This window comes from Cyprinus carpio, chromosome B22, assembly GCF_018340385.1.
Source record: "Cyprinus carpio isolate SPL01 chromosome B22, ASM1834038v1, whole genome shotgun sequence".
NCBI classification, from domain to species: Eukaryota; Metazoa; Chordata; class Actinopteri; order Cypriniformes; family Cyprinidae; genus Cyprinus; species Cyprinus carpio.
In genome coordinates, this window is record NC_056618.1 from 10,271,674 (window position 1) to 10,292,986 (window position 21,313).

Here is a 21,313-nt window from a genome sequence, read left to right on the forward strand (position 1 = left end):
ACAATGACGAATTCATAATTTTTCCTTTGCATTATAGCTTGAAGCTTTTGGCAATTGGTTTGTCGTTGTTTATTAGACATAATTGGGGCGTAAGCAGAGACATAAAATAATGACCAGATTCGCATCGAAGGCGTAAAGCCCTCTGTTTTGATACAAGTTTGTATCAAGGTCCTTTTGTGCAATACAGTACAGAATACATCCCGTAAGTATAATAATTATTACCACCTCTGCTATTACAACTGAACTAAGATCAATTCACAGTCTATGAAGACTATTAGACAAAATAAAAAAAAAACTCTAATTTAGAGTTTGTTTCTATCGTTCTGCTAGGTATCCAACTAATGCAGAGTATATTCAAGTTGCCAACACACTGGTTGTGAAGAACCCTTTCCTGAGAAATATAAAAGGAAATGACTGTGTAAGCTGCATTGTTTTTAATCCATTGATTTATCTCTATCAACATAATCACACACAATATTGTAGTAAGAATATATTGTAATCTTTATTTGCTGGAAAATGACAATCAGTCAATTTTGTGTTTTTAGCACACCTGACACATCCCTAAACCGGAAATTTAAAGCAGAACATGCACCACTTGCAGGTTATTGTAGCATATGTAAGCACGCCCATTGCTCCAGGCTGCAGTTACCCCTACTTGGCGTTTTTAGCTTTTTTTAATCAACATACTCTTTCCTACACCAACTACGCAGAGTAGGTATGGGGCGGGGCTGCACGTGCCACCTCACCCCAGGTGCCGCCCCGCCTCGATCTGCAGGCTGCAGCCGGGTGTACTTGGCTAAATGAAAACTAAAAATATAATAGTACCGTGTCTGTTTTATGTAGAAATATGTACATAGTTACTGTTGTAGTTCGTAGTTTTTCCACAGTGAGGCGCCACTAGCGACAAGATCATCACTGTACAAAGATAAGATACATGCTTCCTGAAATATACCTACATGTATATTGCTATTTTTGAATGTTCATGATTAAAAGACCCAGTTATACGATTGGACAAAATAAATAATAGCCTAGTAATTTATTTTTTTTTTTTTAATATTATTTAATATCATTGTACAAAAACCAAAGCAATTATTTTTATAAAGTTGGCAAATGTAATTGCACCCACATGTAGAACTTCCTGCTGATTTTATTTATATCAAGCCTATATTTTAATTTAAATCATTGCATATACTGTCAAATTTAATTATTAAAACTCCAATATGTCACAGCATTTACATCTGATGTGTTTTCTTAACCTCTTGTGGATATGATGTCATGAACCAGAACAGCCACAGTAGCCACGCCCACCAGAGCAGAGACGACCAATCAGAGCACAGCTCCAGTATAATCACAGGACAGACGTGAACTGCTGGAAAAACAGAAACAGAAACCAAAGCTGCAGCACTGCGCGAGAGCGTCATTTAGTGTGTTTCACATTTGATTCCGCAAACGTTTGCTGCGAGGTTTTATTATGATGTAACGCCATTTGATGTTTTATTTGTTTAAAAGTGAATAGGCTTGTTTGAGATGAGCAAAATCTGCGCAGAACCGATCACCGGTGATCACCGCGAGATGCATGCCGGTTAGAAAAGTGTCCAAGTTACGTCCGCCTTGCTCTGGTGTCATGCTGACGTGTGCCAAAAAACTCTCGCGACACCGAGGCGGCTGTGTGGGATTGAGCAGTCGAGCGCAGTTGCTCTCCACCGTCTGCGCTATTCAAAAGTATGATGGGAAACGACTGACTGACGACACAGCTTCATGCTCACTGGCTGAGAATGTCAACTGATACATTTTCTCTTTATTCTAAGAATTAGATTACCCATTTATTTATTTATATTTACATGCAAACTAAACAAAAACAAAACACGCCTAGTGAAGTTAAGAATTAGGACATTCGTTTATTTATTTTTCTCTTAATTAGAATTCTTCCTTGTAAATTTTCACTTTATTCTATTGTATGTTTGTGGGAATTAATAAATCAATCCATTAAAAATATACATGCACACATATCTAAATGGACTGTTTAGCCATTATGCCTCATCTTTGTGTGGTTTCATCTGAGAAGTGTCAGGATCTGGCCTAAAACAAGGGAAGAAATTCTGAAGAATGTTTGCTACAAAACAGCTTTTACTTGCATAGTATGGAAAAATACTATGGACGTGAAATGGTGGCAGAAACCTGCTTGTTTGCAAACATTCTTCTAAATTTCCTCCTTTGTGTTCAGCAGAACAAAGGAATTGATGCACATGATGACAAAACAGTTGTATTTCGATTACATCCACTGCATCTGCAATAAAAAACGCGAACGCGCTCTCCTCCATTGCTGATGTTTGCAGGCGACAAAACAGCGAGATTCAGGAAGTGTCCGAATTCAAAGGTCTTTTTTGACCCCTCCCCTTACTGCAGCCGACTACTCTCGCCTACATTTCAGGCGAGGCAAGGAAGGCACATCTCAAACAAGCCTAGTGTTAATGTGTCCAGCTCGCTGCGTGTCGCCATGTTCGCGTGACGTCACAATACACGAGTGTCTCGAGGACTCTGAAGTTATTAAACTTCCGCAAAGAAGTTTTGTCTTGTTGGACTTTTCTTGGTAAAAGAAAATTATGTAAATTATGAGGAACACAAATAGTAATAATTGCACTATTATATTCTGCACGTGCTGTTCCTTTACAAATCGATCAGATTTATGCCCTACAGATGAAAACATCCCGCAGACTTTACAGGAGAGTCTCGAACCATATCATAGTTTTGGGATGAGCTCTTTTGACTAATAAACAGCCACCTGACAATCAAAACAACACCCAGCAAATCCCAGAAAACAGCTCAGATCTTCACAGTCCCCCAAGTCTGTGTCCTTGACGTCATCAGGATCCTTCAAGGTGAGATTTTCTTCAAAGTTACTTTGACACACATTCTGGAGGCTCATACTGCTTGAAAAATGTTTTTATTTTTGAATTGTTAATTTTATTGCATTTGGATAAACTTTTAATTGTACAGTTTGTGAATTTTCTTCTATCTCTTGTATCAAGAACCAGTTTGCGTTTGTAACGTTTCTTAAGAAATAGCTGACCTCTCCATTGATAGTGTTGCCTTAGAAATGCATAATTCCCTTTCCATGATGTAAACGGTTCCAAATAGAATATCACGTTGTTGTTGTTGTTGTTGTTGTTGTTTTTTTGCATTCGGATTCCCATTTTAATAGAAAATCCAGTTCTCACACACTGTCTGAGAAACATTTACTGCTCGTACACTTTGTGTTTGTCAGACAGGATGAGTTCTGCATTGAGTTCTTTGTCAAGGCTTATTACACTTAACTTAACTACAGAATCGTCTGTGATTGGTTAATACAAGTAAGACTTTATTAACTACATAAACACTTAAACTAGTCTAACATCCCACATAGCAAACGGACTTGGTCCAAATGTGGCCTCAAGCTGGCACTGGTGGCCTCGTGTTGGCAATGGCATGTACTCTTTCAGGCAGAGCTGGGCCATGTGTGGCAATGACGGCACGGCATGGATCCGGCAAACAATCTGAGGGCCGATTGTTGGTGGGAGGAGTGTGGCCCAGATCAGTCCAGTGATATGTGGCCCAAATCAGGCTAAGATCTGGCAGCATATTATATGACCCATGATAAACAAGATAAATACAATATTGCATGATAATGTTTAAATGATGATCACATACATTTTAATGAACTGTAGTATTGTTAAACTGTAGTCTTTGAAATGGCAATTCAAAACAGAATGAAACATTATCATTTCAAAACTAAGCAAATCAGTCAAGTGCATTAAACTGCACTTAATTATAATTTGATTACATTTTATATTATTATTCTTGGTACAAATAATCTTAGAATCCTTACATGAAAAGAGAGAGAGATCATTTAACCATTATCATGTAATATTTATTTGGTTTACCATGGGGCACAACATTTTTATAAGTATGCTGTCATGCACAAGCATTAAATAAAATGATCATGAAAGTATTTTATTTTTATTTAAATCATCTGTATCCATGTGATGCTTGCTGTGAGGAACAGATGCAAATTCAAACCGCATTCATCGGCAATATGTATCTCCTTCCTCTGTAGCTATAGTAACAATTTTAATAATTTTTGCCGTTAAGAAGTTTTACAAGTTTTACGGCAGTAAAGAGAAGAGAACTAAATATATGAAGCTATGGTACAATTTGATATTCAGCAGATCTACAGCCTGAAGGAAACATCAGTTTCTTAGTTCACACACACCTTTGTAAAAAGGTGCAAATGCATTTTATAGTTAATGTATCAATTAATAAGACTAAGTTTGATACTTTCACATCTGGCCTGTTTGAAAGAGACTTCTGATGCACTTTGGGGAAACCAGTTGCATTCAGAGGATCTTGATGAATGGAAAGACTAGGCTGGAGCCTGGAACAAGTTTAGGGTGGGGTTTTTAAGGCTCTTGGCTCAGCATCTTCTCCTGGAATTCCTGAATCTAAAAGATCCGCTCTGATCTGGTGATCGGTGATCTATAAAAGGTGACTATGTCACACCGTCAGGGTTTGAGTGAGACAATGCAGATGTCACTGTTTTACTGTCATAAATGTCTTTTTATTGTTGTTAGCATAACTGTTGCAAATAAACATACATTTTATATTTTAAAAAGTTTTTAAAATATGCTATATTATATATAAAAACTACTCTATATAAAACTTTTTAATATATAAAATGTATATTATTTTATACCGGTGTCCATCATTGAATCTGCTGACAGACACTGCTGCGTTGTCATCTGAACATCCCAGCTGAAGATAATGAAGAAATTACATCGCTCCCTTTGCCAAGTGTATTCCTAACGACTACATAATGGCACGCATGTGCTCTGCTCACTCCAAAGTCCCCACTGCAAGGGGATAGGGATGATTACTTACATTTGGAATTTGCCCCATGAACCGTTCAGTACCGTTACTCGTACCTGCACACCCCTAACCCACTGTTATTTGAAATAACAGATGTTTAATTGGCCTACTCTGCATTGCAGATAACCATTTTTGATAAGTAAAGTATTAAGCCTAATTAACACCGGTGGAGCGCACTCAAGTTAATCAACACCATGTTATAAAAATAGTTGACTTACCTCTATCCATTGACGGTTTATCAGCATCCCTCCTCCACCCCATCTCCTCACTTCGAGGTCATTCTACACTTATATGGGGAAGGGGAGTAGTCTAGGTTCAGGCCATTCCTGAGCATTCCTGAACAGCGCTCTCTTCCTCCCTCAATACCCATGGCTGAAGTGCCCTTGAGCAAGGGACTGAACCCCCAGTTGCTTCCCTGGACGCTGGATATATAGCTGCCCACTGCTCCGGGTGTGTGTTCACGGTGTGTTCACTTCTCATTGCTGTGTGTGTGCACTTGGATGGGTTAAATGCAGAGCACCAATTCCAAATATGGGCTATCATACTTGGCAAATGTCATGACTTTCACTTGGTTGGTGACTGGTTGGTGTTTGTCATGCTGTCCTGAATAGTGGTTGTTGTTAAGGGCTTTTTAATAGAAAAGCATCAATGTTTAAATCAAACTGCTAATGACAAATGTTGTTGCTTTTAGAAACTCCCCAAAAAGGAATGAAAAAATAAATCATGGTTAAGAAGGTTATGATACACATAATTTACAATAAAATAATAGTTCATAAATATTACAACCTGCCATAAATCATGCACTGAATTTTTATATTTTTTTACTTTCACTTGGGTTTTTTTTACATTGACAAACCAACATGACATCTTCTCAAAACACATTTGCAGACCTAAGTGTGATATCAAGAATAGTAGAAACTTTTTAGAAACATCTTCTACGTGTTGCTATAGCTGCGGATAACTTTTGCTAAAACTAACACTTCTAATCTGCAGAATCATTGTATGTAAGGTCATAGATATATAGTCAGATGCATATGCCATTGAATATCAAACTTATATTATATTATATATTTTAACATTTCACAGTAATCTTTATTTTTTTTTATTTTATTTTTTTTTGCAGAACATAAGCATTCATGGATTATGTAGCCTACTTTATTTTGCAATAAAACCGTTTCACATAAAGAAGAATGCAAGTTTGTGGACTACCGTTTACATGCTATTCACCGAAACACACTCACACAATAAACACCAAGACATGCACACAGATGCACATTAACCACAAACGTCCAGCATTAACCACATTCTCATGCACAAACTGTCTACTCAACAGATGAAACCACATTTCTTTCCAGATCTAAAAATAAATTGAAGAAATCTTGGCCAACTGAAAAGTATGAACATGAAAAGTATGAGCATGTACAGCACTCAATACTTAGTTGGGGCTACTTTTGCCTAAATTACTGCAGCAATACAATGTGGCGTGGAGTCGATCAGTCTGAGGCACTGCTCAGGTGTTATGAGAGCCCAGGTTGCTCTAATAGTGGCCTTCAGTTCTTCTGCATTCTTGGGTCTGGCATTTCGCATCTTCCTCTTCACAATACCCCATAGATTTTCTATGGGGTTAAGGTCAGGCGAGTTTGCTGGCCAATTAAGAACAGGGATACCATGGTCCTTAAACCAGGTACTGGTAGCTTTGGCACTGTGTGCAGGTGCCAAGTCCTGTTGGAAAATGAAATCTGTATCTCCATAAAGTTGGTCAGTAGCAGGAAGCATGAAGTGCTCTAAAACTTCCTGGTATACGGCTGCGTTGACCTTGGACCTCAGAAAACACAGTGGACCAACACCAGCAGATGACATGGCACCCTAAACCATCACTGACTGTGGAAACTTTACACTGGACCCTCAAGCAGCGTGGATTGTGTGCCTCTCCTTTCTTCCTCCAGACTCTGGGACCCTGATTTCCAAAGGAAATGCAAAATTTACTTTCATCAGAGAACATAACTTTGGACCACTCAGCAGCAGTCCAGTCCTTTTTATCTTTAAACCAGACAAGACGCTTCTGACGCTGTCTGTTGTTCAAGAGTGGCTTGACACAAGGAATGCGACAGCTGAAACCCATGTCTTTCGTACTTCTGTGTGTAGTGGTTCTTGAAGCACTGACTCCAGCTGCAGTCCACGCTTTGTGTATCTCCCCCACATTTTTTAATGGGTTTTGTTTTACAATCCTCTCCAGGATGCGGTTATCCCTATTGCTTGTACACTTTTTTTCTACCACATATTTTCCTTCCCTTCACCTCTCTATTAATGTGCTTGGACACAGAGCTCTGTGAACACCCAGACTCTTTTGCAATGCCCTTTTGTGTCTTGCCCTCCTTGTGCAAGGTGTCAATGGTCGTCTTTTGGACAACTGTCAAGTCAGCAGTCTTCCCCGTGATTGTGTAGCCTACAGAACTAGACTGAGAGACCATTTAAAGGCCTTTGCTGGTGTTTTTTGAGTCAATTAGCTGATTAGAGTGTGGCACCAGGTGTCTTCAATATTGAACCTTTTCACAATATTCTAATTTTCTGAGATACTGAATTTGGGATTTTCATTGGTTGTCAGTTATAATCATCAAAAATAAAAAGAAATAAACATTTGAAATATATCTGTCTGTGTATAATGAATGAATATAATATACAAGTTTCACTTTTTGAATGGAATTAGTGAAATAAATCAACTTTTTGATGATATTCTAATTAAATGACCAGCACCTTTACTGTAAAAAGTACATCATATGTATGACAAAATTAAAGGTCATTCTTCACATTACTAAGGTTTTAATTTGAGTTTAACACCATCAGAATAATAACTATCATCTTTTTAAATAATGACATTTAACATATAACATGGTTAAGTCTGCTCCTGCTAAAAATAAATACTTGGAAAAACAAATATCTGAGCAGTTCCCGTGTGAGCTCTCACAGCAGACACAGCAGGGGAGTTTTTTTTTTTTTTTTTAATATATGATTTCATTTATATAACTCTGTGCTCTTTGCCAGAAATTGTGATAAGTTCATGTATGATTAATGTCTGCTACTTGTGGATGAGTTTTAGGATTATTGAGAATGGGATTTGGAATTGTTTCTAAGAGCTCCAAACTTAAACTAAATGTACAGAATCGGTACACAAAACACTTTGATTAGGAACTCCAGAATAAAATATGGTTGATATCCCAGGATACTTTGCTTTCTATGTTTTTGATTGTTTTAACCTTTGACCTTTAATATAACTGATACATACATTATCATGCAGGATCACAATAAAATAAAAAAATCTACACAACACATAAAAATATTCTGAATTAAATATAATATTGCTTTTCAGAGTTTACATGCACAATAGTCAACAAATAATTGTATTGCTGTTACAGAAAGCTTTGTTCTGAAATTTGCTAGATGCTCTTTACCTGTTACTTTAGGTTTTTTTTGTTTTTGTTTTTTTTTTTAATGCGCACTCTTCAAAAAACTAGTAAGGAGCTTATTTTGCATGAACACATAAGCTGCTGCTACACAGTGGATGTTATCATGAACACCATTCTCGATTTAAAACAGCATTGTTGCAAATGTCCTCTAGTGTGCATGAAAACCTACTGACTGTGATCAGAACATCATTAATGAGGAAACATTCAATTAATGAGGATTTAATTCACGTTTGTGAACAACACAAGCGTATACACATCATCTTCCTGTTTAGCACTCTGAAAGAAAACACAAAGAGATACAAAGTTGTCATAGAGCCAACAATATTCATAGTAAGCAATTAAAACAAAAGAAAAACAAAAAATAAACAATAAACAAACTAAATACAAAAAACAGAAAGATTAAAAGAGAAAAATATTAATAGTAAGTGTCCTTGTTTATGTGTTATGGATTAGTTGGCAGGTTTAGACATGGGTGGCACAAACTGTAATTCGGAACAGTAATTTGTGTAATCAGTTTTCTATCACTCATTTGCATGGCACATCAGTAATATCATGTCACCATGTGGGTCAGTTGACTTTGCTGGAGGTTGACAGCTACTAGGTGGCTGTTGAATGATGTACACATGACTGGGTTTTGAATCATGTTAACACTTTACTGAGGAACTGTATAGTTATCGCATGTGATTGCAGGTGACTGACTTCTGTACAGTACACATCCGGGACTTATACTGACATCCTGACTACAGATAAAAAACATGAACAAAATATAACTAAGAACATTTAATCAGTGTTAAACAGTGAACAACCTTCAACATCCACCAACATCCACCAGACATACACCACTGAAACCTACAGAACTCTACAAAATACTGTGCAATTTATTCATGAATATATATTTTTACATGTTTTTTTTCTGGTTGGTACAAAATAATTTAAAACTATGCTTAAATAGCATTAAAAAAGCTTATTTTTTAGGCTTGACCAACTGATGTGGATGAGTAGACTTAATACACGTCTCAGAATACTGTTTTTATATTAATTGGGAGTCATTAACGGCAGCAATGTGATGATTTTTCCAATTGGCCATTGGCTGTTTTATTTAGAAATCAAGGCCATATTTTACATTGGACTTTCTCACATTCATAGGCCCTGTCCCAAATGGCCCCCTAAACCCTAGCAGTCTTCCTGAGTCCACACTTTCATAACATAATGCCTTTTTTGACTGTTGAGTAAATATCTGCTGCAGAGCTTGCCTTAGTGTGGGCTCGGCAAAAGTGAATAATATACCATGTTATATGGCAAAAGTGGGCGCAAAGTAGCCACAAAAGGGGCGCTCAGAAGCACCCTTCTGAAAGCTCATGAAGACGCCAGGCTTAATGACTCCAGAGTCTGGACTTCCAGAGTCATTAAAAACAAATCTTATAACTTTGCGGTGGCATTGTGCTACATTCATGTCAGGAGGACCTTTTGGACCAAATGTTGTGTAATTTTTATATAATACTTTAGTATGGTCATCGTTATACTAAAGGACAACACAGTCCCTTTTAGGTAAATTACATCCATATATTTGTAATTTATTATTATTTTGAAAAAATAATCTAGCTGTTCCCGAAAAGGGCTACTATCAGAGTTTGGCAAGTCAAATTTTTCTTCTTAATTCAAAAGGTGTTTGTGCATCTGACATAGTGTGTTTAACTTAAATTAAGCCCAGAAGATGCAGATCAGGTCTCCAAAAAAAAAATGAAAATAATAATAATAGAGTAAGGCGCCATTGGCCCCTTTAAAAAAAAAAAAAAAAAAAAAAAAAAAACCTTAACCGCCAAATAATTTATTTAGGTATCACAGAATAAACGTGTTTTATTTATTTTACTATTATTCTTTATTTATTTACATTTAAACATTTGTTTATGTCTCATCTTTTCTTGACTTTATCAGCATTTTAATACCATCTTGCTGATTACCTGCGAACTAAAGTTCACTTAAAGTGGGAACAAAATGTCTTTTCCAACTTGAAATATACAATCAAAAAGAATTTTTTATTACACTGAATATGTACCAGTATCATGGACCATAAGCATTACTCGGCCACTGAGTGTAGTTTGGGCTCCTCCTACATGCATCCTGGAAATGTTGTCATACACTCTTAAAAATAAAGGTGCTTCACGATGCCATAGAAGAAACTTTTTTGTCTAAATGGTATCATAAAGAACCTTTAACATCTGAAGAACCTTTACATTTCGCAAAAGGTTCTTTGTGGCGAAATAGAGTTCTTCAGATTATAAAAAGTTGAGAAAGAGATGGTTCTTTAAAGAACCTTTGACTGAATGGTTCTTTTGTGCAACCAAAAATGGTTCTGTGAAGAACCTTTTAAGCACCTTTATTTTTAAGAGTGTATGTCTTTCACACTCTCAGTCTGTTTTTCTTAATTAGTAAAATGCAGTTTTATAGGAGGAGTTGAATCACGTAGACAATAGGTTAAATAAAAATATTCAAATGCAATAGCGCATAAATATAGCAAAATGCTCCTCTTTATAGTTATTTTTCTAGATGAAAGATGTGCTTATTGACACTGAATGGTTATTCTGAGGTAAATGTATATTACGTTGCAATATTTACAAAGCTTTACAAGTTTTCTGCACTTTGAAACGTTTCGGCACGTCTCTGTCATTTCACTCTCTGGTGCTGTGTGGCAGAGATGAGGACTGTTTGAAACACTTTTTTTTCCACTAAAACTTTGATGCACATCATCTCAGTTTAAAACATGAACTTAACAAAATATGTGAACGCAAAACAATTATGAAAATTATAACATGTAAATATCAAGCGGCAACCTCCCGCTCTCTCTCGTGAAGCCCACATGGAAGTGACTCAAACTGGCCGCTTGAGGCTCGCTGCAAAAGGCAATCCCATAGACACCCGATGTTAAAATGCCCAACCTTACAGCAGAAAAAAAAAACATATTTACAAACTGGTTCAAAAAAATATTTTGGTCTATAGCTAATTTTGCCCTTTATGACAACGCTGAGGGTTTTTTTTTTTTTAATAACTCATCCGTTTAAATTATATTAAGACTTAAAATTCTGCATAATAAAAAGCGTGGCCACTTGAGTGACAGTTGGATTGCCGCTGCTGTCACCATCGCAGAGCTGGGTGGGCGGGGTTTCAGGCCTTTTTGCCGCTACTTTTGCCCATTTAACACGACATTATCCGGAGGAGTGACTTGAGGTGACGCGCTGCCAAGATGGCGTTGGCCGCCTCTGCCCAATTTTGGCATCAAAAACATTTATCGGAAAACTATGGGTGACGTCACGGACACTACGCCCATGTTTTTATACAGTCTATGGTAAATATATATCCAGATAGCAAGCACACTCGGGCTGATTCCGGCACTGTCGGCTCTGTGAGAAGATAATGGGCCAGAGCCGCCGACTTACATAAAAACACTTCTGGCTGACATGGCTTTTTTTCTTTTATGGGCCGCGGCTCTCGCATATGTGTGTATAAACCTTCGGCCTGAGCTTGTTTTATCATAGAAACCAAACCGATATAATTAACAAAATAAACCAGCCTCAGAAATAATGAACCAAAAAACCTGAGGAGCTTTCGGCGGGTAGTCACCAGTGGCGACCTCAGTCGGCGGTAGTCATTCAGTGGCTTAACCCCAGCAAAAAAACTTCACTCAGGAAATTAATATTTTTGGTCCACTAAAAAATGTTTAAAAAAGTGACACCTCACACTCTCCCCCCACAGTGTTTGATTAACACACTTGTTTAATAAAAGCCTACTTTGAAATCGTATTGTCAAACATACTAAAATGTGTTTAAAAGTGCGACTGCTCAGTTTGGCCCTCCAAGCTCAAATGTCAAGCTATGCTTATGAATAAAACCCATTATAACTAGTGCTTCTGTCTACACTGGATTGATCGTGACACAACAAATCCCCTGACACTAAACTAATGACACTTAACCTTCTATTTATGACATACTCCAAGAGTGTGCACTACTGTGCAGTGAAGACCAATTCAAGCTGTTCAGTTGTGTTGAAGGGTCACATGCGGTGTTGACACAGTGTTAATGTTACCTGTTTTTTAGTAATCCCAAATAGTTAAAACTAGTAGTTTTATTGGTAAGCATACTCTTAAAAAAACCTAAACGATCTAAATATGACTCTTTCTGTCACACAGATGACAGCACAATCTTTTACCGATTTCTAAAGCGCTTCTTTTGTAGAATGTTGGATCAGCGTGAAGTGATTTTCCTCTTCATGGATCTCATCTATTTAAAAATAATAGCATGCAAAAAAAAAAAAAATAACAAAAAATTCTTTCATCAACAATTATATTAGTATTATCAAATTATATCATCCCACCATGATCATCAGTTCTTCTTTGTCCCCTATATACACAAAATACCACAACAGCAACAAGAACCAACAGAGATCCAGCGGCAGCAGTAGCAGAGATCAGCACTATCAGAAATCTGTCTGGACTACCTGAAGAACCTGAATGAGGACCTGAACTAGGATGTGAAGTAGGATGTGAAGTAGGAGTTGATGGAGGAGCTGGTGTTGTAGCATCATAAGAGAGACAGTCATAATTGTTAGAGTAAATAAATAGGAGAAAATAGTAAATCTGTAACAAACACTATGAAACCAAAGCACTAAATGTGTATTAAGTGCATGTCATTCATGACAAGCTTATTGTGATGATAAACTCACATTATTTAGTTGACAATTTCATAATACATTTTCCACCCTGTCTCTTGATAATCAGAATGAAATGCTTGATTTTGGCTCTGGTAAATGTGAATAGCAAGCAACCAGTCAAATAGCCGTGTATGACACAATACAGGATAAAATAATTAGGCAATAAAACTCTGTGTTAACAGAGACCAACAATTATATTGACAAATAATAGAGCAAGAATGTGTCCTAATAATTATTTGTTAGTGTGTACAAATATAGACTGTCTTGTTCTCATCACTTCACCTACTGAGCATCAGTGGACATGGAGGCAATAATTTGTTACTAATTAGTACTGTTTTACTAATTATGGAGTATTTTATTGACATGTTTCATAGTGTATGTCAAGTAATCAAGCACAATTTGATTCATTATGTGAAAAACTTTTAATTATCCATTCAGTCCAGAGACTTCCCCAGGTGAACTGATTGACCAAATGCATTTCTGTTAGAATTGAAGTCAGTGGAGGAGATTCTTGCAAAACTCTTTTATATGGAGATGGTTCATCATATACAGGTCCTTCTCAAAAAATTAGCATATTGTGATAAAGTTCATTATTTTCCATAATGTAATGATAAAAATTAAACTTTCATATATTTTAGATTCATTGCACACCAACTGAAATATTTCAGGCTCCTTTTATTGTTTTAATAATGATGATTTTGGCATACAGCTTCATGAAAACCCAAAAATTCTATCTCAAAAAATTCAGTATATTTCATCCGGACTCAATAAAAGAAAAGTGTTTTTACTACAAAAAAGCCAAACTTTCAAAATAATTATGTTCAGTTAGTGCACTCAATACTTGGTCGGGAATCTCTTTGCAGAATGACTGCTTCAGTGCGGCAGTGGCATGAGGCAATCAAGCCTTGTGGCACTGCTGAGGTGTTATTATTTTCAAACAGCACTTGGCACCTGCACACAGTTACTTAAAGCTACCAGTACCTGTTTAGGGACCATGGTATCCCTTGTTCTTAATTGGCCAGCAAACTCACCTGACCCCTTAACCCATAGAAAATCTATGGGGTATTGTGAGAAAGAAGGAAAATCGCGATATACCAGACCAGAACTAGCAGAAGAGCTGAGAGGCTGAGAGAGCCACTATCAAGAGCAACCTGGGCTCTCACTTAACACCCTGAGCAGTGCCACAGACTGATTCAGACTCCATGCTGCACACCGCACTGCTGCAGTAATTCAGGCAAAGGAGCCCCAACTAAGTATTGAGTGCTGGCCGCATGCTCATACTTTTTTCATTTTATACTTTTTTAGGTTTGGCCAGAGACTTCCTAAAATCCTTTCTTTGTATTGGTCTTAAGTTATATTCGTAATGAATAGAGATACAGATTTGTGATTTTCCTTAGTTGTCAGTTATAATCATCTAAATTAAAACAAATAAACATTTGAAATATATCAGTCTGTGTGTAATGAATAAATATAATATACAAGTTTCACTTTTTGAATGGAATTAATGAAATAAATCAACTTTCTGATGATATTCTAACATGACCAGCACCTGTATATATATATATATATATATATATATATATATATATATATATATATGTGTACAGGTGTGTGTGTGTGTGTGTGTAAAAGTGCATGTGTGTGTGTGTATATATATATTATTTATTTATTTATTTATTATTATTTTTTTTTTATTTTTTTTGCAATGTTAAGAAGAATCCTTTAAATACATATATCAAATCTGTAGAATATAATACAAGTGAGCTGTGATACTCTACGTCACCATTCACAAAAACATTGAATCTGTGTGCACCCGGCTGAGCTGCTGCTGCTGATCTTCAGTTCATAAAGTCCAGGCAGTCCAGGTTCTGGTACTTGTGATGATCAGAGATCGAGTCTGATGATCCAGCCTCAGTCCGTCTCTAAATCTCAACTCAGGACCATCGCATAGATCTTACTGGGTCTTTCCATTAATTTTAGCTATAAGATTCTTGTTATTTCCAAATTTCCACTCGATCTCATCATCTGTCTGTATTTCAGTAACATTAATGTGTAGAGTGACTGAATCTCCCTCCTTCACTGACACTGACTTCACTGTGTCTGTATCACCAAACACACCTGAAGAACAAACACAAACAGTATCTCAGTCAATGTGATATATTACAGTTCAAGTTTAATAAAACTTTAACTGAAATTGAATCATAAGATTTAAAATTATTACAAACTTTGGAAGTTAAAAAGACAGAAACAGAAGTGTGGAAAAAATATAAGACAGATACTTGAATTCACAATTCATCATATGCTTTACATTTTAACTTTTGGTATTGTGTTATGAGCTAGTAAATAGATCTGTGTAAATCAAATTTTTTATTTATTATTTGTGAAACTGAAAATTTGTGTTCTACACAAATAGTATCTTAATAGAAAAATATAAATACCTTCAACTGGGAATAACTGACTGAACGTACAGTGTTTGGTAACCTATCTTAACAGGACAGTGAAACAAATCTGAATAATTATAACTGATAAATAGTGAATAATGTTGATTAAACATGAATCCAGATTATATTTTATAGTTATATCTGGGATTAAAAGCAAGATCAAATTTTCTGACTGATTTAAACAGTGTTATATTGACCTGTACTAACTGCTATCGTAACAAACAAGCTAAAACAACATGTGTGTAACTTCTACCAAACAGATGACAAAAAGCACAGACAGATAAAGATAGAAAAGTGTATTTTCTTTAAACATTTTCTTCCAGCAGCTCTGGGGTTTGAAAAGATTAGCTGAGAGCATTGTGGTCTGTAGTAAAGTCAAGTAGGAAAAATTTACATCTACTTCTGTCTCTGTGTCTCGGCTGAATGAGCATGTGTGTCGCGTGTTGAAGCTGTAGTCTAATTTTGCAACAGTATTTTTTTTTTTTCTTTGGGCTGTGCCATTGTTTTAATCATGCTTTACTGATATTAGAATTCACAAACAAACAAAATCTCTTCTTCAAGAGTGCATTGATTCATCCAGTTCTATTGTTGAGAGATGTTCATTTCTCCCTAAATATAAAATAGCGTTGTTGTCCTCCTAAATGATTGGGCAACCAAGTGGGAACATCAGACCCTAGTCCCAAATGGCACAGTTGATGTGGATCTGTGATCTCTTCTCCAGTTGATTCATGCATGTTCAAAAGACCACATGACTTTGGATGTTTCATTTTGTGATTTTATGCGATCCCTGTCCCACCATTTCCACCTGTCCCCAATGTAACTCACCTCTCTTCTGCTGCTGGGTGGCTTTACATTATCTGTTTTTAAAAAAAAAATAGATCAAACCATCTTTAGTAGGACACTATGCTACAAAAGATTGAAAAATATAAATCTTAAATATACAAGCTACTATGTCATATAAATTTTTTGATACATGTAGATTCTGAATATTTGAAAAAGTTTCAGTACTCATTGACCGCAGCAAGGCAAGATTTTAGCTGTGCTTTCTGCATCGTATGTAGGTCAGAAACAGATCCAAGTGGGCAGAAGCTCATAGCTAGGTGGAGCTACAGCTCATATGAAATCTGGGCATACATTTGACGAGTCATTAAAAATGGATAAACATATCTCTTCTGTAACTCCGCTAACTAGGTGGTTTAAATGTAGAGATCTTTTATTACTTCGAACTTATAGCTACACTACTAACATTCATCTGTATTTCTTATATCAGACATTCATAAAATTAGGGGATCACTGATTTAAATTGATCCAGATCCAATAAAGATTTTATGTATTTATTTTTAAGCAAAAGACATGGACATAAAATGAACAAATATGGAAGATGGTTAGTTGGTTTGATTAGCATCAATTTTGATGTCGATTTTAGGTGGCTCTTACTGGTGTAGCGATTCATTGTTCATTGATTACAGCTGTAAATACTATCTCTCAGAGCTGCTGCATTTTGATACTCTCACTATAAGACTTAATCATAGAGGGCATTGCATTTTTTCTGCAGTCGGAATCGGTTATGGAACAGTCACCCCATTCAAGCTTAGAGTGGCACCTTCCCTATCCGTTTTCAATTCACTTTTGAAAACTCACTTGTTCGATCTGGCCTACTAATATTCTCATTACATTGTATTGTGATCTTGATTATTACTCTGTCTACAGAATGTTCAGCGGTCATTCCTTTTCGTCTTTACATTCAAATGTTTTATTATTTCTGTTTTATGTGTTTATGGTTTGAATCCAATGTGTTTATGGTTTGAATGGAATCCAAGATGGCACCCGAGCATGGCGGCCGTTGTTACGAGCTCCAGTAAACTTTGCAGTTTTCGCTTGTTTTACTTTGTTTTTTTTTGTTGTTCTATGTCTTGGATGTTGTTTGTATAACTACGACAGACACACGCTTCTAAGCATAGGTTCCTACGCCTTGAACGCAAACTGGACTTTGAGTTCTTGAACGCTGGCACCTTGTTTACAGACACCGCATCAGAGCTGCCTTTTGTCTGGCTGCTGGCGCTGGCGACCGGAGGAAAAGCAGCCGGAAAAACAGGAAAGAGCCGGCGCCCTTGTCAGACTCCAGGCTCGCCCCTCCAACCTCCTCTCCCAACCATTTTGCTGGCTAACATCCAGTCACTGGACAACAAACTCCTGTGAACTGCGTGGCACGCAGTTATCATACCAACGAGAAATAAGGGACTGCTGCATTATTTGCCTCACAGAAACCTGATGTCTGCAGAGGTTCCAGACTCAGCCATCGAAGCTTACAGGATTCTCCGTCACCGCTCGGACAGAACGAAAAGCGCTCACAGGGAAAAGCAGAGGTTGGGGCGTTTGTTTCTTTATCAGCAACTCGTGGTGTGATGAGAGAAACCTACACTCTATTAAATCCTTCTGCTCCAATGATCTGGAATTTCAAATTCCATTCTGGCAACTGAGGGAATTCACAGCGGTCATAATCACAGCTGTTTACATTCCTCCTCAAGCCAACACAGACCAGGCACTTAAGGAACTGTATGGGAATATAAGTGAGCAGGAAACCGTGTACCCAGATGCAGCGTTTATTGTTACGGGGGACTTTAACAAAGCCAACTTCAGAACAATAGCGCCAAAATATTTTCAACACATCACCATCAACACGCGTGGTGATCGTGCACTGGACCACTACTACCCTCCCATCAATGACTACAAAAAACCCCCCACCCCCCACCTTTCAGCAAATTGACACAGGACACAGGACTTTTATCACCACGACTACGACATGTTCCGGGCAGCGTCTTAGAGGCGTACTCAGAAACTGTAACGTGTTTCATCAGGAAGTGTTTAGAAGATGTAGTGCCGACAAAAACAATCCGCATCTTCTCCAACCAAAAACCGTGGATTGATAGCAATGTTCATGCAGCCTTGTCAGCGCAGACATGCGCTTTTAAATCCGGGAACGCTGATGATCGCGAAACAAGCCAGTTAATGATCTCAGAAAATCCATCAAAGCCGCAAAAAGACAAATACAAAAACAAAGTTGAAGAACAATTCAACACCAACGATGCAAGAAGCATGTGGCAGAGCATCAATAACATCACAGACTTTAAAGGAATAAACCAGCTTCTGTGAACATCGCAGTCTCTACCGGATGAGCTAAATATTTTTTATGCTCGCTTTGCAGGCTCACAACCCCGCTGACACAGAGAGCCCCGCCGCTGCTGCAGAAGATGTGGAGTGCACACTCCATCTCTGTCGCTGGATGTAACTCGATCCTTCCGACAAATAAACATAAGTAAGCCTGCCCTTACTGAATCCAACCCATTCCACTCCGAGCATGCGCATTCCAACTAGCCGGTGTTGTGCTTTTCACAGACATTTTCAACCTCTCCCTCTGTCTGTATGTGGTTCCCTGATGCTTCAAAAAATCCACCATTGTGCCCATACCAAAGAAAAACAAAACAACCGTTGCTAAAAATGACTGGAGGCCCGTTGCTCTCACACCCATCTTCAGTAAGTGTTTTGAGAGTCTCATCAGAGACTACATCTCCTCTGTGCTGCCTGCCTCATTGGACCCGCTACAATTTGCATATCGCAGCAATCGTTCTACAGACGATGCTATTGCTTTCACCCTACACACTGCTCTCTCCCACCTGGAAAATCAGAACACCTATGTGAGAATGCTGTTTGTGGACTACAGCTCAGCATTTAACACCATAGTGCCTGCCATACTTGTTGCAAAGCTCCAGACTCTGGGACTAAACAGATCTCTGTGCAGTTGGATCCTGGACTTCCTGACAGGCAGAAGTCAGGTGGTTAGAATGGGCAACAACACTTCATGCCCGCTGACCCTCAACACTGGTGCCTCCTCAGGGCTGTGTCCTCAGCCCGCCTCCTGTACTCCCTGTACACACATGACTGTACAGCCACACACAGCTCCAACGTCATCATCAAATTCGCTGATGACACAACGGTGGTAGGCCTGATCACCGACAATGATGAGACAGCCTACAGAGAGGAGGTGAGCACCCTGACTAAATGGTGTCAGGAGAACCATCTCTCACTCAACATAGACAAGACCAAGGAGCTGGTGGTGGATTTCAGGAGACAGAGCAGAGAACAAACACCCATCACCATCTACAAGACACCTGGGGAGCGGGTAAGCAGCTTCAAGTTCCTCTGCCAAGTTCACATCAGTGAGGATCTCACCTGGTCTACACACACTGATGCAGTGCTGAAGAAGGCACATCAACGTCTCTTCTTCCTGAGACGTCTGAGGAAGTTTGGAATGAGCCCCAGCATCCTCAGAACATTCTACACTTGCACTATAGAGAGCATCCTGACGGGCTGCATCACTGTCTGGTTCGGAAACAGCACCGTTGGCAACCGTAAAGCTCTGAAAAGGGTCGTGCGAACTGCCAGTCACATTGTTGGAGGTGAGCTTCCCTCCCTCCAGGACATCTACACCAGGCGGAGTATAAGGAAAGTCCGGAGGATCATCAGTGACTCCAGCCACCCGTCCCACAGACTGCTCTCTGCTGCCCCTCAGGAAGACGTCTCCCAGAGGCATCCGGATCCCGGACTAGCCGACTGAGGGATAGCTTTTTCCCTCAGGCTATCAGACTATTGAACAGTCAGAACTAATACACCCTACAGCATACTCCCACAATATGGTATGCCACACACTGCACTTTAACTTTAACAGTTCAACACTGGACAATACATACACACTGCATTAATACAATACCCTACCCGTTACCACTGAATACCATCCAATGCACATCCATGACATTTCTGTATCCAGTTCACGTACACTCTGTTGCACCGTAGCATATTTTTATGCGTATATATGTTTACATAATGTAGAACGTGTACATTCTGTGTATAGTGTATAATGTGTAGTGCTAACTGTATGTATTTACATATTGTGTATAATGTGTAGTGTTAACTGTAAGTATGTCTAATAATACACTGTGTGTACTGACTATATGTATGTGCATATTGCACATTTTCACCTTTTGAAGTCTGTATGGTTATATGTTAATTGTTTCTGCAATTTCTGGAGCAAGCTCAAAAGAATTTCACTCACCAAGGCACATGTGCTGTGGTGATGTGACAATAAAAGTGATTTGACTTGACTTGACTTTTATGTACAGCACTTTGGTTAGTCTTGTGGCTGTTTTTAAATGTGCTTTATAAATAAATGAACTTGAACTCAAACACTGATTGGTTGATTTATTGCGGCAATAGAAAGATATAATGCCAGCAAGTAGTACGGCTGTCAAAATGGCTAAAAAACTAAATTTGAATTTTGTACTTATATATTAAAAAAAATTCAAACTATATTCGAATTTAAAATGTATAATTTCAGTTCGTTGAAGAAAAGCTTTTGTCTTCTCTCCTGAGGCCACAAGAGGGTGCATCGAGCAAAATATTACTAATGCACGTTTATTCAAAGCATTAGAATACATGACTGTGAAGTGAAACATATTTAAAATAATGTTTATAAACCAATTATAATTAAGTTGCTTAAACAACTATAAACAAAACAGCATCATGTATGCATGCATAGTTTAATACAAAGGGTGGAAAGCCAATTACACAGAGAACATTTTTCATTTAAAAACATGAGAGGCAGTGGGATAGGGAAAAACCCACCATAAAGTCTCGAGATGTTTTTGCGAGTGCAACGGTGATAGAAGATGCCCCAAAATAAAATTCGCTTCATTTCAGTTAAAAAATAAACAACACCACACCCACATTGATGTTCTCTTTTTCTGC

The 21,313-nt window shown here is 37.9% G+C and overlaps 1 long non-coding RNA gene across 1 annotated transcript in view; it reads right to left on the minus strand.

Moving 5' to 3' along the window:
- Nucleotides 1–8,237: 8,237 nt before the first annotated feature.
- LOC122141371 overlaps nt 8,238–21,313 on the minus strand; it is a 41,802-nt gene continuing 28,726 nt past the window's right edge. Inside the window, exon 2 of the long non-coding RNA XR_006157760.1 lies at nt 8,238–8,642. This is a non-coding gene — a long non-coding RNA (uncharacterized LOC122141371). The remainder of the gene's footprint in view (nt 8,643–21,313) is intronic.